At 46.2% G+C, this 19,542-nt stretch overlaps 14 non-coding genes across 14 annotated transcripts; all 14 read right to left on the bottom strand.

The window, feature by feature from the left end:
• Positions 1-7,634: 7,634 nt before the first annotated feature.
• Positions 7,635-7,726, bottom strand: Trnai-uau (transfer RNA isoleucine (anticodon UAU)). The gene is given in 2 exon segments: positions 7,635-7,670; positions 7,689-7,726. It is a non-coding gene; the product is annotated as a tRNA-Ile (tRNA).
• Positions 7,727-7,817: 91 nt separating this feature from the next.
• On the bottom strand, positions 7,818-7,909 carry Trnai-uau (transfer RNA isoleucine (anticodon UAU)). Its single transcript is given in 2 exon segments — positions 7,818-7,853; positions 7,872-7,909. It is a non-coding gene; the product is annotated as a tRNA-Ile (tRNA).
• Positions 7,910-8,000: 91 nt separating this feature from the next.
• Positions 8,001-8,092, bottom strand: Trnai-uau (transfer RNA isoleucine (anticodon UAU)). The gene is given in 2 exon segments: positions 8,001-8,036; positions 8,055-8,092. It is a non-coding gene; the product is annotated as a tRNA-Ile (tRNA).
• Positions 8,093-8,183: 91 nt separating this feature from the next.
• Trnav-uac (transfer RNA valine (anticodon UAC)) lies at positions 8,184-8,275 on the bottom strand. Its single transcript is given in 2 exon segments — positions 8,184-8,219; positions 8,238-8,275. It is a non-coding gene; the product is annotated as a tRNA-Val (tRNA).
• A 91-nt stretch (positions 8,276-8,366) lies between these two features.
• Positions 8,367-8,458, bottom strand: Trnat-ugu (transfer RNA threonine (anticodon UGU)). The gene is given in 2 exon segments: positions 8,367-8,402; positions 8,421-8,458. It is a non-coding gene; the product is annotated as a tRNA-Thr (tRNA).
• Positions 8,459-8,915: 457 nt separating this feature from the next.
• Trnai-uau (transfer RNA isoleucine (anticodon UAU)) lies at positions 8,916-9,007 on the bottom strand. Its single transcript is given in 2 exon segments — positions 8,916-8,951; positions 8,970-9,007. It is a non-coding gene; the product is annotated as a tRNA-Ile (tRNA).
• A 91-nt stretch (positions 9,008-9,098) lies between these two features.
• Positions 9,099-9,190, bottom strand: Trnai-uau (transfer RNA isoleucine (anticodon UAU)). Its single transcript is given in 2 exon segments — positions 9,099-9,134; positions 9,153-9,190. It is a non-coding gene; the product is annotated as a tRNA-Ile (tRNA).
• Positions 9,191-9,281: 91 nt separating this feature from the next.
• Trnai-uau (transfer RNA isoleucine (anticodon UAU)) lies at positions 9,282-9,373 on the bottom strand. The gene is given in 2 exon segments: positions 9,282-9,317; positions 9,336-9,373. It is a non-coding gene; the product is annotated as a tRNA-Ile (tRNA).
• A 91-nt stretch (positions 9,374-9,464) lies between these two features.
• Positions 9,465-9,556, bottom strand: Trnav-uac (transfer RNA valine (anticodon UAC)). Its single transcript is given in 2 exon segments — positions 9,465-9,500; positions 9,519-9,556. It is a non-coding gene; the product is annotated as a tRNA-Val (tRNA).
• Positions 9,557-9,657: 101 nt separating this feature from the next.
• On the bottom strand, positions 9,658-9,749 carry Trnai-uau (transfer RNA isoleucine (anticodon UAU)). Its single transcript is given in 2 exon segments — positions 9,658-9,693; positions 9,712-9,749. It is a non-coding gene; the product is annotated as a tRNA-Ile (tRNA).
• A 100-nt stretch (positions 9,750-9,849) lies between these two features.
• On the bottom strand, positions 9,850-9,942 carry Trnai-uau (transfer RNA isoleucine (anticodon UAU)). The gene is given in 2 exon segments: positions 9,850-9,886; positions 9,905-9,942. It is a non-coding gene; the product is annotated as a tRNA-Ile (tRNA).
• Positions 9,943-15,518: 5,576 nt separating this feature from the next.
• Positions 15,519-15,623, bottom strand: Trnai-uau (transfer RNA isoleucine (anticodon UAU)). Its single transcript is given in 2 exon segments — positions 15,519-15,554; positions 15,573-15,623. It is a non-coding gene; the product is annotated as a tRNA-Ile (tRNA).
• Positions 15,624-15,724: 101 nt separating this feature from the next.
• On the bottom strand, positions 15,725-15,816 carry Trnai-uau (transfer RNA isoleucine (anticodon UAU)). Its single transcript is given in 2 exon segments — positions 15,725-15,760; positions 15,779-15,816. It is a non-coding gene; the product is annotated as a tRNA-Ile (tRNA).
• A 101-nt stretch (positions 15,817-15,917) lies between these two features.
• On the bottom strand, positions 15,918-16,009 carry Trnai-uau (transfer RNA isoleucine (anticodon UAU)). Its single transcript is given in 2 exon segments — positions 15,918-15,953; positions 15,972-16,009. It is a non-coding gene; the product is annotated as a tRNA-Ile (tRNA).
• Between the last annotated feature and the right edge of the window lie 3,533 nt (positions 16,010-19,542).

Genomic DNA, 19,542 nt, shown 5'->3' with positions numbered 1-19,542 from the left:
TAAACACAATGGAAGATATGTTATATTAATTATAATAACCAGGTCAGCGCAGGTCACACATAAACGTAGATCAAATTCACAAAATATACTCGAGGTTTCCCGTAACCATACAGAAAAACTATCACATTATTTTAGTGCCATAGCATCTGGGCACTACAAATGGAAAGGCCGTACTTTAATTTTATAAGTCTTTAGCTCATAACGTTGTAAAACGCAAATTCCACACTAAAGATTCTTTAAATTTTCAAAGTCAAAACTGCACGCTATTTCTTGCATTTTTCTAAAGATATAGATTAAAAAGTTGTGCATATACTCACACATACTATACAAGATATTTGATTGTGGATTAATTGCTAAAATTTATCGATTCACATTCAGGAGAAGTGGTGGCTACCACACATCAGTCAGAGTTTAATTACAATTTGAACAGGTATTGCAATTTATGATCAGTGTTGTAGAATGTGTAATTTCACAATACGCAAGCTTTAGGTCGCTCACTTTGACGAGCACTCTTCCATGATGTCACAGAAGTTATTCGAATGGATTGATATTTTCTGTACACACTATAACATAATGCGAATTCTTTGGTGGTCAGGTCTCATTCCATATGAGAATTCTTACAAAAATTGTGGAATATTCGTTTCCTTAGCGATCACTGTTCTCAGTCTAGCCATGCTAAATGCAAGGTGTTTTTCATTGTGATGCGTAGAATTCATTATAATGCTGACAAAGATTACATTTATTGTTTCAGTTATACACTTGTTTATTTCGATAAACTACAGTTCTATTTCAAACTCTGAAGCTTTCGTTTGTTGTCTTCATTGATGAATCCCGAAGACATTAAATAGTTTATTCTGATTATTGGGCGCTTGAATCCAGCGTTGATTAACGCAGGCGCTATGTTGTCGCCGTGTTTGTATTGCTTCAACAACTTGCACTTTATCGCGATGAACTTGCACAGTCTCTTATTGATGTTTCCTTTCTTTGTATGAAGATTCTTGAATGGCGTACAAGAGAGTATTAGATGAAAATCGTCCGGCGGTCCACCGCAATTGATATGTTTGTTGAGTTTCAACAGGTGATGATACATCAGACCTTGCACGACAATATTGAACTTCTGTTGATTCGACATCGTTGCAGAGACTGGTAGTAGAAAATAATTGCGTTGCCGTGGTAGTGGAACATATCACGTGATAATATGTGTGAGATATGTGTAATTTCAACAAATCCGTAATGAATCGTGCGATATAGACCGCTTGTATATGATAATTTGATCCGACTGCTTTCTTGATGAACGCAATGCCCATTGCAATGATTACAGTTACATCTGGTCTAGTGTATTTGAATTCTTCGTTGGCAAACCTCAAAAACTGCGCCATCAATCCCAGTGGCCCTACCGACGTTGATGTCCAGATATTTTTATAAGTATTGTAGATTCGGCATATAAATTCTTGCACCTTCCGTTCTGTAGTTTGTACCATATCTCCGAATACGACCATGTCTAGGACGTATTGAAATGCAGCGGTAATGAAATGGTTTAGCGGCTCCTCCTTTTTGAAGCAGTTTTTGATCACATCTTCCCATGACTTATGGTATCGAGTACAAAATCTGTCCATCTTTTCAATGTACAGCAATTGTCTCATGTTTTCAAGTGCACGTCTACACTTAATTAAAAGCATATCTATGTTTATTTTGTTGATTAAAATTTTATTATCTGGTTTAGAATGCCATGATCACCACCTGTCGTGAGAATTATTGTTTTGATTTTGTTTCAAGTATTCACTCGACTGATATTCTATGAGTTGTGAACTTACTGCTCGAAATAATTATTGTCTTGTATTTGTTTCAATTGTTCACTCGATTGACATAACTAAGTTCCTCTAAGATGGGAATGCCTCATAACTCTGAGTTGCATTTCACATTTGATATTTCTGTGTGGTTCATTAGAAATTTCTGTTGCAAGACATTACAAAAATTGATGTAATTAAATTTGTTTCTCGTTTTTGATTGAGTATCGTTGCTACCAATTAATATTTTGGACTTTCTCTACATGTTCAATAACAATATCGCATTTCTACAAACTTAGTCGACTTGTCAACCACTTTGACGAAAGATTTCCGTTTCAGGGAAAGGATGCGAAAAGATAGTGACCCCCGCGAGTGATATCGACATCTATTTGCGCTGTACAATAAAATATATCGCCTTTGAACTCTCTTATCTGAGCTCTAGAGCGCCCCGTTTGCTGGACGAAGTAATATAGCCCCTAACCCTTTGAGTGATAAAGCATGCGCAGTGCTATGGTCATATAGATAGAGACAAAGTCTCCTGGCTTTGAAGAAAAGAGTGAAAACAGTGCATATTTCCTACGTCTTGGATACCTCCATCAAGGTTCGTAGTGTTTGTTAGAATGAACATTGTTCGATTTTATAAGGGTTCAATGATAGATCATTTTCCTCTGTTGTTTACATGTCGCCGCGTGCTCTTCTGTTCTTCAGCGTTAAGTCTGTGCTATATTGCAATATTTCTCCTTTTGATAGATTGATTAGCTATTATTTCTCTATGTGTTGGATGGTGCGCGTGTTTTGGCTCTCTATTAATTGTTGCTGTTGATTGTGTTGTTTCTCGTTATTTCTTTACGTCTATGCTGTTCACTTAATAAGAAATTAAAAGTTGAGTAATGTTGGAATTGCGCTCGAAATGTTATGACAGATATTAACGCTACTGCAATGATGGTTCTCACATATAGGAATATTAGACTTTTTATAATATAACTTGTAATTTGATTTTAATCGTATTGATTAAGAATATCTTCTTTGTAGTGATATAGATTTTATTTCCTCTTGTGTTCGTGTCGTTCGTGTTCCATGGTACTCCATACATCTATCGGCACCCGTCTTCAACAAATCAGTGCATGTTTCTCGTTTTGATAGATTGTTCTTCAACTATTTATCCTTTGTGTACATCTTGTTTACGTGTTGGATTTTGGCTCTCTATTAGCTGTTGATCTTATTTCAATAATATTTTCTTGTCTGTTTACACATTGGCAGATGCGCCGTTTAGAGTTTCTCTGCTATTCAGCGTCAGCTCTGTGCTGTATTAAATTCATCATGTGCATCAAAGTGTTTTTCAGCTATTCATCCGTGCATGTTTAAGGTTTAGGTTAAGGTTAAGGTTAAGGTTTGCAGTGTCTCTTAGAATGAAAATTGTATTGGGTTCAACTAGATTAAGTCACGAGGATGATTTTATGATATTTAAAATGATAGATTATTCTCCTCCTCTGTTTTTTTGTTAAATGTAGTGTTATAGATTTTATTTCCTTTGTGTTCGTGTCCTGTGGTCTTCCAGGTTCCACAATTAACTATCGGCACTTGTAATTAATGCTCCACTATGGTGGTCACGTATAATAATACGTGAAAATAGATTATTTTTCAATTATTTTCCTGCATGTGTGTTTTGTTTACACGCTGGCAGATGCGCCGTTTAGAGTGTTTCTCTGCTATTCAGTGTTAAGTGCGTGCATGTTTCTCGTTTTTGATAGGTTGTTTTTCAAGTATTAATCCTTTGTGTACCTCTTGTTTACGTGATGGGTTTTGGTTCTCTATTAGCTGTTGATCTTTTGGTATCTTGTTATTTCCTTACGCCTATGCTGTTCACTCAATAAGGGATTGGTTAATTGTGTAATGTTGGAATAATCAACTTAGATTCCCTATTGAGCTCGAAAATGTTCATAACTGTCACAAAACAGGTGTACGCCTCCCGTCTTCAACGAATCAGGGCAGATATTATTAGAGCTGGTTGTTGGCTAGGAGCGTGCTATGCAGTGAAGTTCATTTTTTAATATATTTTCCGTGTTGGATTCATAAAACAAAGTAAGGTTTGTAGTGTCTCTTAGAATGAAAATTGTATTGGGTTCGACTAGATTAAGTCACGAGGATGATTTTATGATATTTAAAATGATAGATTATTCTTCTCCTCTGTTGTTTTTTTGGTTAAATGTAGTGTTATAGATTTTATTTCCTCTTGTGTTCCTGTCCCGTGGTCTTCCAGGTTCTCTGCTGTCAACAATTAACTATCGGCACTTGTAATTAAAGCTCCACTATGGTGGTCACGTATAATAATACTTTATAATAAAACTTTTAATTTTGATTGGAATCATATTGATTAAAATATCTTCTTTGATTAAATGTGTCATAATGAAATATTATTAATGTTAATATTAATATTATTAATGGAATGTTGTGCTCGAAATTACTTACATCTATCAGGTTCTCACATTTCAGACTTTTTATAATAAAACTTGTAATTTTCGTTGTAATCATATTGATTAAGGATATCTTCTTTGATTAAATGTGTTATCACTTCTGATTCATTGAAAACCTGTGTGTATGATTACAGTTAATAAAAAATATTGTGTTTGATCTGTGATACCTATATTCAATGCTATTGCATCGTACCTGTAATAAGCATATTCTTTGTTACGTGTATTGTGTTTCTTCTGCTTCAGATTTTTGGCTAAGTTTTTCCCATTCATGCAGAGCCATAACATAATTTCTGACACTAATGACTTTAATAAATATATTTTCACTTGTACTTTTGTGTATGGTTATCCGTTGCATGTAAACAGCCTACTGCACACCTGTTGTAGCTCGAAAAAATTAGCGATTCAAGTCGGCTTAGGCTGAAAAATGACGAAAAAAGTCGACCCAGGTTGAAAAATGTGATATGGTAAACGCGCACGCCCACCGGTAAGAGCCTCCACCCGAGCGCCGCCCGCCGGTCGTGGGAAAAAATACGCGAAAAAGGTCGGCCAAGACGCAAAAATGTCGAAAGATGTTGGCCCAGGCTGAAAAATGTGAGAGGGTAAACGCGCACGCAGCCCTCCCCCCGCCGATAAGCGCGCGGACAACCATCCGCACACGCGCCGCGCAGGGAAAAATACGCGCAGGGCTCAGGGGCAGGGGTGCCGTAGTTTAGCCCCCATGTGGCCTGGACCAGCCCTATTACTACTCACGAAAGCTCAGCACACCGCATACTTGAAGCAGGCGCTACCCCTAGCCACTTCCCCGGGATCTTTGCCCAACTCACCCGCGCTACTGACGCAGAGCAGAACTGACGAACATGCGCAATCATGCGACACGCTTCACCCGGACTGGAACAGAATAGGGTAACATCATCGGCGTATGCAAGCACTGTTATGCTGCAACAGTTTCGTACAAAACCCCGTATAAGTTTATCCTCAAGAACCGATTGACAAAGAGGTTCTAGATATAACGAATAAAGAATCGGCGACATAGGGCACCCCTGCCTCACTGAATACAGAACTCTAATTGGAGCAGATGCAACCCCGTTGACACAAGCCGGGTGCTCACATTATGGTAACACATCCGAATCCACTTCAGCATGGCATCCCCTAATCTCACATGATTTAAGATGCTGAACAGAAAGTCATGCCTTACTTTGTCAAAAGCCTTCTCGAGGTCAAGCTGCATCATGCCTACAGACAATTGCAGAAGTGTACAACATTCCACAATCAAACGTGCCGTGTGTACGTTTGTAAAGATAGTACGACCTCTAATTCGATACGTTTGATGTTCCCCGACAATATCGCTAACAACAGACTGCAGACGCTCTTTGAGGATTTTTGCTAATATCTTATAATCCACATTAGTCAGAGTAATGGGACGATAATTCTCTACCTTCCGCCTCGCGACAGGATCCGTTTTCTTTGCAGTTAGTACAGGTCCCGACAAAAGTTTACGGAACACGCGAGCGGTGTATTTTGTCCTCGGTGCGACATCCTAGCGGCAAGCGGAAGCTGGCAAAATCAGGCCAGTTCACTGCCTCAGAGGGGTGGACGACTGCGCTCTCGGCGACACACAGCGGTAGTTTCGGTATGATTACTGTTGTATGTGCCCGCGAAGTGAGTTGGATTTTACTGTTGTGCTCGTCAACAACTCGTGACTAACGTCAGTTGTTTATCAATGTCAGCGTCAATTGTTTATCAGCTCGTCACGCGTCGTCCATAATAAAGCAACTGTTTACAAGATATCTTTCTTTCTCTTGTCTACATATCATAGCTTTCCGATAAAAGCAATACACTGTAAAGTGTTGACACCATGATTCATCCTTATCACGATGATAGCGGCTGTCTCAACAATCGTTGAATCATGTGTTGTTGGCGAGCACAACAGTAAAATACAACTCACTTCGCGGGCATATACAACAGTAATCATACCGAAACTACCGCTGTGTGTCGCAAAGAGCGCAGTCGTTCACCCCTCTGAGGCAGTGAACTGGCCTGATTTCGCCAGCTTCCGCTTGCCGCTAGGGTGTCGTACCGAGGAGAAAATACACCGCTCGCGTGTTCCGTAAACTTTTGTCGGGACCTGTACAGTCTGCGCAACCCCAAAAGATGCGGGCAGCACACCACGACCAGAAACTTCATTTAACACAGATGTCAACAACACCGAGAGAATGGAACTGAACGTTTTATAAAATTCTGCACTGAGTCCACCAGGACCGGGTGACCTTTCTCTCTTTAATGCACCTGTCTCCCTAGCCACCTCCTCTTGAGTGATGGGCCCATTGATGCTATCTGTACCCTTTCCAGATAGCTGAGTAACCCTGTTGACGAGATCAGAGGCTACTGTACAAGACACAATAGGTGCGCGGTGACCAAAAATACCCCTAAAGTTGTCGAGAAACAGCCCTGTTATGGCATTTGGGACATCAACAGTAGCAGCACCCGAATCAAGAGCTGTTACGCGATTATCTAGTGCATGCTTTAATTCTGCGACCAGAAAGTATTTTGAAGACCTCTCTCCGTCAAGGTGCTTTGGCGATCGAGCGCGTACGGCAGCGCCAGCATATTTCCTGTACATGAAAGACTCCATATCCCTCTGCACAGACTAGATGTCGTTGGCACAAGATCCTAGCTTCCGGGTTTCAAATTCTATGAGGTCACGCAGCTGCCTCTGTAAGCAACTGACTTCTCCAGATCTCTCGAAAGACAACCTGACACCAATCTTTATCGCCTCGTCCTTTACAGCAGCTTTGAATTCTTCCATCCGACCGCAATGTGGGGTGAAGCCCGGGCCGTAGCGACCTGGTGGGTGACAAAGCCCAGAAGAGCTGTCTCGGACAAGAGAGAATTATTTAGCTTCCACCTAGCATCGCATGCCAAATTGAACTGGAGATCATCATCGGATATCAGTTTATCGTGAGAGGGAAGTTGGACCCTCTAGTATTACAAAAAGCCTCTCCCCAGGTGAGGATCAAACTCACAACCTCGGCATTGCTCACGACCACAGTCATATAAGTACCGGCGCTAACCGCTTGCGCCACTGGGGAACGTAAGCGTGCTAAATTGAACCGGAGGTCATCACTCGATATAATTTTATCATGAGACGGAAGTTGGACACTCTAGTGTTATCTAGTGTTACAAAAAGTGTTTCCTCAGGTGAAGATCGAACTCACAACTTCGGCATTGCTCACGACCACTGTCATATAAGTACCGCGCGCTAACCCGTTGCGCCACTGGGGAACGTAAGCAGGCTAAATTGAACCGGAGGTAACCAGTGGATATAATTTTATCATGAGACGGAAGTTGGACCCTGTAGTGCCAGAAAAAGTCTTTCCCCAGGTGAGGATCGAACTCACAACCTCGGCATTGCTCACGACCACTGTCATATAAGTACCGCGCGCTAGCCGGTTGCACCACTGGGGAACCTAAACGGGCTAAATTGAACCGGAGGTCCCCAGTGGATATAATGTTATCATGAGACTGAAGTTGGACCCTGTAGTGCTAGAAAAAGACATTCCCCAGGTGAGGATAGAACTCACAACCTCGGCATTGCTCACGACCACTGTCATATAAGTACCGCGCGCTAACCGGTTGCGCCACTGGGGAACGTAAGCGGGCTAAATTGAACCGGAGGTCACCAGTGGATATAATTTTATCATGAGACGGAAGTTGGACCCTGTAGTGCTAGAAAAAGTCTTTCCCCAGGTGAGGACCGAACTCACAACCTCGGCATTGCTCACGACCACTGTCATATAAGTACCGCGCGCTAACCGGTTGTGCCACTGGGGAACGTAAGCGGGCTAAATTGAATCGGAGGTCACCAGTGGATATAATTTTATCATGAGACGGAAGTTGGACCCTGTAGTGCTAGAAAAAGACTTTCCCCAGGTGAGGATCGAACTCACAACCTCGGCATTGCTCACGACCACTGTCCTGTAAGTACCGCGCGCTAACCGGTTGCGCCACTGGGGAACGTAAGCGGACCAAATTGAACCGGAGGTCATCAGTGGATATAATTTTATCGTGAGACGGCAGTTGGACCCTCTAGTGTTACAAAAAGTCTTTCCCCAGGTGAGGATCGAACTCACAACCTCGGCATTGCTCACGACCACTGTCATACAAGTACAGCGCGCTAACCGGTTGCGCCACTGGGGAACGTAAGCGGGCCAAATTGAACCGGAGGTCATCACTCGATATAATTTTATCATGAGACGGAAGTTGGACGCTCTAGTGTTACAAAAAGTCCTTGCTCAGGTGAAGATCGAACTCACAACTTCGGCATTGCTCACGACCACTGTCATATAAGTACCGCGCGCTAACCGGTTGCGCCACTGGGGAACGTAAGCGGGCTAAATTGAACCGGAGGTCACCAGTGGATATAATTTTATCATGAGACGGAAGTTGGACCCTGTAGTGCTAGAAAAATTCTTTCCCCAGGTGAGGATGGAACTCACAACCTCAGCATTGCTCACGACCACTGTCATATAAGTACCGCGCGCTAACCGGTTGTGCCACTGGGGAACGCAAGCGGGCTAAATTGAACCGGAGGTCACCAGTGGATATAATTTTATCATGAGACGGAAGTTGGACCCTGTAGTGCTAGAAAAAGTCTTTCCCCAGGTGAGGACCGAACTCACAACCTCGGCATTGCTCACGACCACTGTCATATAAGTACCGCGCGCTAACCGGTTGTGCCACTGGGGAACGTAAGCGGGCTAAATTGAATCGGAGGTCACCAGTGGATATAATTTTATCATGAGACGGAAGTTGGACCCTGTAGTGCTAGAAAAAGTATTTCCCCAGGTGAGGATCGAACTCACAACCTCGGCATTGCTCACGACCACTGTTATATAAGTACCGCGCGCTAGCCGGTTGCGCCACTTGGGAACCTAAGCGGGGTAAATTGAACCTGAGGTCACCAGTGGATATAATTTTATCATGAGACGGAAGTTGGACCCTGTAGTGCTAGAAAAAGTTTTTCCTCAGGTGAGGATCGAACTCACAACCTCGGCATTGCTCACGACCACTGTCATATAAGTACCGCGCGCTAACCGGTTGCGCCACTGGGGAACCTATGCGGGTTAAATTGAACCGGAGGTCATCAGTGGATATAATGTTATCATGAGACTGAAGTTGGACCCTGTAGTGCTAGAAAAAGACTTTCCCCAGGTGAGGATCGAACTCACAACCTCGGCATTGCTCACGACCACTGTCATGTAAGTACCGCGCGCTAACCGGTTGCGCCACTGGGGAACGTAAGCGGGCCAAATTAAACCGGAGGTCATCAGTGGATATAATTTTATCGTGAGACGGAAGTTGGACCCTCTAGTGTTATCTAGTGTTACAAAAAGTCTTTCCCCAGGTGAGGATCGAACTCACAACCTCGGCATTGCTCACGACCACTGTTATATAAGTACCGCACGCTAACCGGTTGCCCCACTGGGGAACGTAAGCGGGCTAAATTGAACCGGAGGTCACCAGTGGATATAATTTTATCGTGAGACGGAAGTTGGACCCTCTAGTGTTATCCAGTGTTACAAAAAGTCTTTCCCAGGGTGAGGATCGAACTCACAACCTCGGCAATGCTCACGACCACTGTCATATAAGTACCGCGCGCTAACCGGTTGCGCCACTGGGGAACGTAAGCGGGCCAAATTGAACCGGACGTCATCAGTGGATATTGTCACGAAGCGAAATGGGTCGGCGAGTCGTCGAATAAACAGCGAACGGTTTATTAGACTACTTGGTAGCAAAACGCAAGAGTCATAGCTCTCTGAACGCAACTGAGTCCAAAGAATGAATGCCCCAGCTTGGAGCGCACAAGCATTTAAGCGTCGCGCCGAAAAGTCTAGAAACAGCACGTGCGTTTGCCGGAGAGCAGGCGATGTGTCTGGAAGCTTCTTGCTTCTTCCTCAGCATGCGCCGGGATGAGATGTACCGTTTCGTGCCTGCCCTGGAAGTTTCGGGATGATGATTCGTGGCATTGCCCCCTCCGTAGACGGGGCATCGTCTCGATGCCGTTTCTTCCCCATTTTTTTTCATGTTGTTTCCTTCCAGCGAGTCTTCAGCGCTACCTGCTGTAGTACGGCTTGTGTCGAACGACGTGAACTATTTCAGTCCTCGGGGGTCGTCGAGAGGGAACGCTGGCCTCAGGTACCACTTCGTAATCCAGGTCTCCAATGCGTCGAAGTACTTTGTAGGGACCGAAGTACCGCTTCAGTAGCTTCTCGCTCAGGCCTCGTCGTCGAATCGGCGTCCAAACCCATACCAAGTCGCCTGGACTGAAGCGTACGTCTCGTCGGCGCAAATTGTATCTTCTTTCATCGACGCGTTGTTGTTGACCAATTCGTAGTCTGGCCAGCTGGCGGGCTTCTTCTGCTCGCTGTGTGAAGTCCAGAGCGTCGTTTTCCACATCACTGGGTTCGTGGGGCAGCATCGCGTCCAGCATAGTCGATGCGTCATGGCCGTGTGCAAGGCGGAACGGTGTGAATCCCGTTGTTTCCTGGACAGCCATGTTATAGGCGAACGTGACGTAAGGCAGTATTTCGTCCCATGTCTTGTGCTCGACGTCGACGTACATCGAAATCATGTCGGCAAGGGTTTTGTTTAGGCGTTCGGTGAGCCCGTTCGCCTGCGGATTGTACGCCGTTGTCCTCCGGTGAGCGGTGTGGCTGAGCCGAAGGATTTCTTGTGTTAGCCTGCTTGTAAATGCCGTTCCCCTATCGGTGATTAAGGCGGTGGGAGCTACGTGCCGTAGTACGATGTTCTCGATGAAGAACTTCGCCACTTCTGTTGCTGTGCCCTGTGGAGGTGCCTTAGTCTCAGCATAGCGTGTCAGGTAGTCGGTGGCGACGATTATCCAACGATTTCCGGAAGACGAACGTGGGAAGGGGCCCGAGTAGATCCATCCCAATCTGCTCGAACGGCGCCGACGGCGGTGCGATTGGCTGAAGGTACCCAGAAGGTCGTACCGGCGGCGTTTTTCGTCGTTGGCATTCCCGGCACGTCCTTACATAGTGGTGTACGGTCTTGGCCAGTTTTGGCCAGTAGTACTTTTCCCTTATACGGGCCAGTGTCCGGCTGTATCCCAAATGACCCGATGACGGTTCGTCGTGGCAGGATTCAAGAATCTCGGTGCGCATGTCCCCAGGCACAACGAGAAGCCACGTAGCGCCTTGTGGTGCGTGGTTTTCTTTGTAGAGAACACCATTACGTTGGGAAAAAATTGGGAGTGATCTTCTGAAGATGGGAGGAACATTGTCGGCATGGCCCTGCAGATAGTCGAGGAGTGTCTTCTATTCGGGGTCGTTATACTGCTCTGTAGACATGGTAGTCGCGCTTATTAGACCGAGGAAGGCGTCGTCGTCGTCGAGGCTGTTGTCTTGTTGCTGGAGTGGTGCTCGGGACAGGCAGTCGGCGTCGTTGTGTTTTCTTCCTGACTTGTAAGTGACGGTTAAGTCATACTCCTGCAATCGGAGGCTCCATCTCACTAGGCGTCCTGAGGGGTCCCTTAAACCAGCCAGCCAGCACAGAGAATGGTGGTCTGTTACCACCTTGAACGGCCGTCCGTACAGGTAGGGGCGCAACTTTGTGATGGCCCATATGAGTGCAAGGCACTCTTTTTCGGTCGTCGAATAGTTCTTCTCTGCCTTGGTTAGCGTTCTGCTTGCGTAAGCGATGACACGTTCGACGCCGTCGTTAGGTTGAACGAGCACGGCTCCTAGACCATCGTTGCTTGCGTCGGTGTGTATTTCTGTTTCGGCATTTGGATCGAAGTGGGCAAGCACGGGTGCGGTCTGTAGACGCGTCTTCAATTCATCAAACGCCTGTTGCTGGGCTTCACTCCAGATAAACGTGGATTCGTCCTTCGTGAGGGCATTCAGGGGTGAGGCAATTCTTGAAAAGTTCGGAATGAACCGTCGCTACTTGGCGCAAAGGCCAAGAAAGCTTCGAACGTCTTTCCTCGTAGCCGAATCGACACTTCTGAGGCTTCAACGTCAGCCATGCAGTTCTGATAGCCTCGAGGACTTGCTTTAGCCGTTCAACATGTTCTTCGAATGTTCTTGCGAAGACGACAACATCGTCAAGGTACACCAGGCAGGTTCGCCACTTCAACCCGGCGAGAACTGTATCCATAACACGCTGGAACGTCGCTGTTGCTGTGCAAAGGCCGAAAGGCATAACCTTGAATTCGTAAAGTCCATCCGGAGTGACGAAGGCAGTCTTCTCAGGGTCCCGTTCGTCGACTTCAATTTGCCAGTACCCCGTCTTGAGGTCCATGGAAGAGAAAAATTTTGCGTTTTGAAGGCGATCGAGCGTGTCGTCGATGCGCGGTAACGGGTAGACGTCCTTCTTCGTTATCTCATTGAGTTTCCGGTAGTCGACGCAGAACCTGAGTGTTCCGTCCTTTTTCTTCACTAGTACCACCGGCGATGCCCACGGACTGGTCGACGGCTGGATAATGTCATCTCTTAGCATCTCTTCTACTTGCGTTCGGATCGTTTATCGCTCTTTGCAGGAGACCCGGTACGGCATGCGGTGAATTGGACGGGCCTTTTCGTCGACGATGATGCGGTGCTTCGCAATGGGCGTTTGTCTTACTTTCGACGATGCAGCGAAGCAGTCACTGAAATCGTTGAGCATCTGGAGAAGGCTTTGCTTTTGAGTTGTATTGAGTTGAGGGTTTACGTCGAAATGTTCGGCCTCGTGTTCCGTGGTGACCCCGATGCGAGCAGTGTCCATTAGGCAAACATCCGTGGTGGAGTATTGGTCTACGATGACGGCTATCTTCGTGCCGTTCGCCAGGTGTTGTGGTTCCGGGCGAAAATTTGTGACCAGGAGTTCGAATATTCCGTTTCTTACGGGCACAATTCCTCTTGCTATCCCAATTCCTCGTTCGAGGAGAAGTTGCGTGTTGCCTTCAGCCAACAAACAGCCAGTCGGTGCTCTCTCGCACGTAGCGGTCACAAGGACTGACGACAAGGGAGGCAGGTTGACGTGTTGAGTCATCACGGCGGTTACGTCCGTGTTTGCGCGTTTCTCCGGGGTTATTCGTGCCCACCACTTGTCTTCTGCTGTTTCCGGCGTTTTAAAAGAGATCACTCCATTTGTGAAGTCGATGATTGCTTCGTTTTCTACTAGAAAGTCCATTCCGAGTATTACATCCCGTGGGCAGTTCAGCAAGACGGCAAAGCTGACGACGTACTGGATGTCACGCACTTGTATGACTGCCGTGCATCGGCCAGTCGGAAGTTACGACGTGTCCACCAGCAGTGCCGATGTTAGACTCATCCCACTTCGTTTGCACCTTGCGAAGCTTCTTAGCCGACCTACCACTTATAACAGAGTCGTTGGCTCCGGTATCGATTAACGCAATCATCTCATGGCCGTCGATGAGTATTTTCAGGTTATTGGTAATTTTTCGAGCGTCGTGTTGGTGCTGCGTTGCTGTTCGTCGAGTTGGAGGAATTGTAACTTGTCGTTGGTCAGTAGCTTCACCTCCCGGAGCTGCAGTCTTCAGTTTTCCCGGTTAGGGCTGCGCCACACAGGTCGTCTTGCCGGTGACAGTGAACATGCTCTTCCTGGCGACCTGCTGCTGTGGGGGACGCTCGGTAACAGGTCGCGTCGCGAGCCAGAAGAAGCATTCTGCTGCCGTAGATAGTCTTCAATTGCGGCGGTGCGACTACCGCGCTGGGGGCGGAGGGCGTCGGGTGAAAAACCGGGAAGGCCAAGTCGTCGGTAGGGACATCGGCGACAGACGTGGTTGGCCTCTCCGCAGTGGTAGCAGAGCGGTCTGAAGTTGGGAGTCCGCCAAACGTCCGTCTTGCGAAACCGCTGAGAGTGTGGCGGGACGCTCGGAGTGGGTTGGACAGGCCGAGGAGGTGTCCAGCGGTTTCCGTAGTACGACGGACGAGTAGGTGGCACCTGTCTCACAGCGGCGGCGTAGGTTGGTCTCGGTACTTCGGCGTCAGGGTTGGCGGTTGACGATGTCTGGATTGCCTGCTGAACCTCGTCCTTGATGATTGCACCGATCGAAGACAAAGGGTCTTGAGCGTTCTCAGGACGGAGGAGAGCTCGTACTTCTTCGCGTACCACCTCCCGAATCAGCTGTCTGAGCGATCCCACGTCGAGGCCAGTGGTCGTGGAGAAAGCCTCGTAGCCCTGGTGTCGTTCGTTGACGGTAGCGCGAGAGAGCAGGGTCCTCTCAATGCGGACGGCTTCGTCCAGAAAAGCGTCGGTCGTGGCGGCTGGATCCCGGGACAGGGCGTGAAAAATTTCTTCTTTTACTCCCCTCATGAGTCGCTGAACCTTCTTCTCCTCGGATGCTTTGGGGTCAGCTCGCCGGAAGAGCCGCAACACATCTTCGACGAAGCCTGTAACGCTTTCGTTTGGCAGCTGGATCCGTCTCTGGAGCAGATGTTCAGCGCGTTCAGCTCGTTGTTGAAAAGCGAACGCCTCGCGGAGTTTGCTTTTGAAGACGTCCCAGGACGTGAGCGAAGTCTTCCGGTTCTCGAACCATGTCTTCGCGGTGCCTTCCAGGGAGAAATAGACGTTGACGAGCTTCTGGTCGTCACTCCAGTTGTTGAACTTGGCGATCCGCTCGTAGTGGTCGACCCAATCGTCCACGTCGTCGTAATGCTCCCCGCTGAATGTCTTCGGCGACCGTGCAGGGGCTATGGGCGTGGCAAAAGGTTGCGCCACTTGGGTACTGGTCTCCGCAGTCATCATCTTCTTGCGTTTAGAGGGTTCTAATGAACCGAATTCTGCAGGCAGACCAAGCTGTCTTCTGCTTTGTCGCAGTTGGTCTTCCAGGCCGTTGGACAAGGAATGCCCCGCACCTCCACCAGAAATGTCACGAAGCGAAATGGGTCGGCGAGTCGTCGAATAAACAGCGAACGGTTTATTAGACTACTTGGTAGCAAAACACAAGAGTGATAGCTCTCTGAACACAACTGAGTCCAAAGAATGAATGCCCCAGCTTGGAGCGCACAAGCATGTAAGCGTCGCGCCGAAAAGTCTAGAAACAGCACGTGCGTTTGCCAGAGAGCAGGCGATGTGTCAGGAAGCTTCTTGCTTCTTCCTCAGCATGCGCCGGGATGAGATGTACCGTTTCGTGCCTGCCCTGGAAGTTTCGCGATGATGATTCGTGGCAATATAATTTGATCGTGAAACGGAAGTTGGACCCTCTAGTGTTATCTAGTGTTACAAAAAGTCTTTCCCCAGGTGAGGATCGAACTCACAACCTCGGCATTGCTCACGACCACTGTCATATAAGTACCGCGCGCTAACCGGTTGCGCTAACCGGTTGCGCCACTGGGGAACGTAAGCGGGCCAAATTGAACCGGAGATCATCAGTGGATATAATTTTATCGTGAGACGGAAGTTGGACCCTCTAGTGTTACCTAGTGTTACAAAAAGTCTTTCCCCAGGTGAGGATCGAACTCACAACCTCAGCATTGCTCACGACCACTGTCATATAAGTACCGCGCGCTAACCGGTTGCGCCACTGGGGAACGTAAGCGGGCCAAATTGAACCGGAGGTCATCAGTGAATATAATTTTATCGTGAGACGGAAGTTGGACCCTCTAGTGTTATCTAGTGTTACAAAAAGTCTTTCCCCAGGTGAGGATCGAACTCACAACCTCGGCATTGCTCACGACCACTGTCATATAAGTACCGCGCGCTAACCGGTTGCGCCACTGGGGATTTTTTTTTTCAACATTTCTTTTATTATGGCTATGAGATATATACAAACATGATATTATGCTAGACGACATGCTAGATTACACTTGCATAAAGGTCTCCCGGCTCGGAAGCAACCCTTGCACACATGAACTTAACCACCTGGGCACAACGCCCCTATGTTGGGCCATCGCATACAGTTCACTGATTTCCTGTTTAAAAAGGCACATTGGTGGGCTAAGTGGCTCCTCATTCCTGTCTAGTAATCTCACCTTCCATATACAAAACATGGAAATGATACACACAATATCGTCACGGTTGCTTTCTGTTACCTCATTTGGTAAAAACCTCATCGTATAGGGGTCCAACCGAATGTACCGTTTTAAATTAACGCTGAGCTCATCCCAAAAGAAAAGCGCTTCCGTACAATCCAAGAAAATGTGTTCGATTGTTTCAGGCGTATTACAGAACCTACAGTTCGTTGTCCAAGGTACAAAAATCCATTTTTGATCCAGCCATACTTTAACGGGTAGGGTTCTTGTGTGTACTTTGAAGAAGAAAGTATTGATTTGTGGTCTGATTGGCATCTTTCGGACGCGACACAATATGTCCTGATCTCCACTGTCACATGATACTAGCCTATAAAGAGGCACGGGAAACAGTGTATCAATCAAATCATGACACAGCTTCTTGCGGTGTACACTAAAAACATATTCCGGTGAAAATCTAACAAGAAGAAATCGAATGCTTTCTACAACTTCGGCGTAAAATTCCGTGACAGGATACGTGCAGTTTACTGTGGCAACCGTTATATCGGCCAAGTGCACACTTCCAACAGACTGCAACACTGTTCTTAACAAAGGGTGATTGCATTTCTTATAGAAGAACAATCGCATCACTAGTTTGGTGACAAATAGATGACGTAATCCGAGTCCACCTTTCATGACACTGTGGAACAGATTGTCCCTTCGCATGCACTCAAACCCCGACATCCATACATAGGTTGCAAACAATCTATGAAACTTCTGAATGTTCTTGCGCGAAAGTTGTATCACTTGAAGCAAGTACAGCAGTTTAGAAACAAGGAACACATTGCACACTGAAGCTCTTTGAAAAATTGACAATCCTCTTTGTTTCCAGCCTTGAACCCTCTTCTCCATCTGTCTTCGTTGTTCGTCCCACACCTGGTTTGTGTTCCGGGTCTTATCCAAGGGTACTCCTAGATACTCTGCAGGCATCTTCTGCCACCTGATCCCTTCAAACCGTTCTGGATTGGACCCCCATTCACCAACCCATATCCCTAACGACTTTGTCTTGTTGATATCCGCCCCAGACCTTTCACAAAACTGATCTATACACTGTAACACATTTTTCACGCTCGGTTTGTCCCTAGCAAAAAAGGCAATATCGTCAGCGTAGGCTAATACCTTCACATGCGAGTCGCCGAGCACAACCCCTGTGATACTATTATTCTGAATAACACTTTGACACAAGTATTCCACGTATATGTTGAATAAGGCAGGCGACAAGGGACACCCTTGTCTGACAGATGACATCAACGGTATTGCATCTGTGCACAGGTTGTTCACTAGCACTGTAGTTTCCACATTCTGGTAACACAGTTTCACTTTTTCTAAAAAGGAGGGTCCCACCCCACTTTCAGACATTACCCAAAACAAGAAATCATGGTCCACTCTATCAAAGGCCTTTGATAAATCAGCCTGCAGCATTGCCACCTGTTCACCCTCGTGTCTGCACAGATCAAGGACTGTTCGTGTCACATGTATGTTTGATTGGATGTTTCTTCCTTTGATAGCACAGGTTTGATGCTCACCCACGATGTTTGTAATGACCTTTTGTAGGCTGCATGCCAGGATTTTAGCGTATATCTTATAATCTACATTACAGAGTGTTATCGGCCTGAAATCAGGTACTTGCGGGATTTTTCCTTCTTCCTTCACTTTGGGAATAAGAACCGTGTGCGTTCGTCTGAATGACAGGGGAAATTCTTCTTTCGTCTCGGATTCTCTGTATACGTTTAACAACACAACAGGCAACCAGTCCTTGAAGGTTTGAAAAAATTCACCGCTTAGTCCATCAGGTCCCGCAGTGCGATTTCGGGGAAGTGATCCTATGCTTTGTCGAATTTCCTCTAATGTGATGGGTGCTTCAAGTTCTTCACGTTGCCGCTCTGTTAACTTTTGAAACGCTATTTCATCTGTCGTCGAGTGGGAAACGTTGCGTGGCTTGCGCTTGGTGCCGATCAAATCCTTATAGTACTTCTCGAAGATGTCAAGTATCTCTTTGCTCGTTGAAATGGCAGTTCCATTATACATTAATTCATCAATCTTTTTCCGTCTCCCCCGCTGTCGCTCTTTCCAATAGAAGTTCTTACCAGGTGCCTCATCGGGAAGAAATATTTTAGCCCGTGATCTAATTCTTGCACCGTTGTATTTTTCTTCGTTTATAATGTCTAGTTCCATTTTTGTTTTCTCCAAGATGTCCTTGCAGCATCCCGGCACTTTCGATTCCATCTCTAGTACCTCAGAGAGTTGTGTGTTTAGTTCATTTTCACGTTGTTTTTGAAGGAAGCTTCTAACACTGCTCTTTTCTATAGCGATTGCACGTATCTTCTGCTTGAACAGATCCCATGCCACAGACCATTCGTCTGTGCTGGTAGCCATTTCTACGATTCCCTCCTTAACTCTGTCGACGAAGGACTCGCCCTCCAGCAGCTTCAAATTTAATTTCCAGTACTTCCATTTGTTTGCTCTTGGCATTTTATTTTCTTTTTCCCCGATAGTTACAGTAACAAGACAATGGTCACTAAAATAGGCTGGTTTAACTTCATACTTGGCCGTTCTCAAATTGCACCATTCAGATATGTATATGCGATCCAGTCTTGCGTGGGAATTACGTTGAAAATGTGTGTACATTTGGACATTTCCATGGCAGCTGTCGGCAGCGTCGTGTAGATTATGGTTACGAATAATTCCTTCTAGAACCGGTTGACTTATGTCCCGGGAACTTCCGTCTGTTGACCTGTCTTCCTCCCGCATGGTACAGTTAAAGTCTCCTAATAAGACGCAATTCTTTACATTGCCGATAACTTCCGTCAATGACTCGAAAAAGTCTTTTCTTTTAGTTTTCTCGTTCGGAGCGTAGATGTTGATGAATCTCCATACTTCCAATTTATCGATAACGACGTCAATGTACGCAAGCCTCCCTTCGCTATCTACTCCGTGTGAAATGGGGACAAATCTGTTGACCTTCCTCAACAAAAGCAAGCATCCGGCTGATTGTCCCACTGCGTGGCTGACCACGACGTCGTAGCTTTTTTCAAACAAATCCTTAACCAGGACAGTTGTTTCAGCTTCTCCACTGATTTTTGTCTCTTGGATCCCGAGGACATCTATGTGTGTTAACCTCTCCAAGTACCTTCGCACTTGGTATTGCTTCTTCCTCGAACTGAGACCTCTTACGTTAAGTGTGCCCACGACGACGCTACGCATTTTATGTATGTATTAGCTGCAGTTAAACACGGTTATCAGATTCTG

The sequence above is a fragment of the Ornithodoros turicata genome, chromosome 1, assembly GCF_037126465.1.
Source record: "Ornithodoros turicata isolate Travis chromosome 1, ASM3712646v1, whole genome shotgun sequence".
Classification (NCBI taxonomy): domain Eukaryota; kingdom Metazoa; phylum Arthropoda; class Arachnida; order Ixodida; family Argasidae; genus Ornithodoros; species Ornithodoros turicata.
Note: the sequence above shows the minus strand (reverse complement) of the source record. Positions and strands in the feature narration are given on the sequence as shown.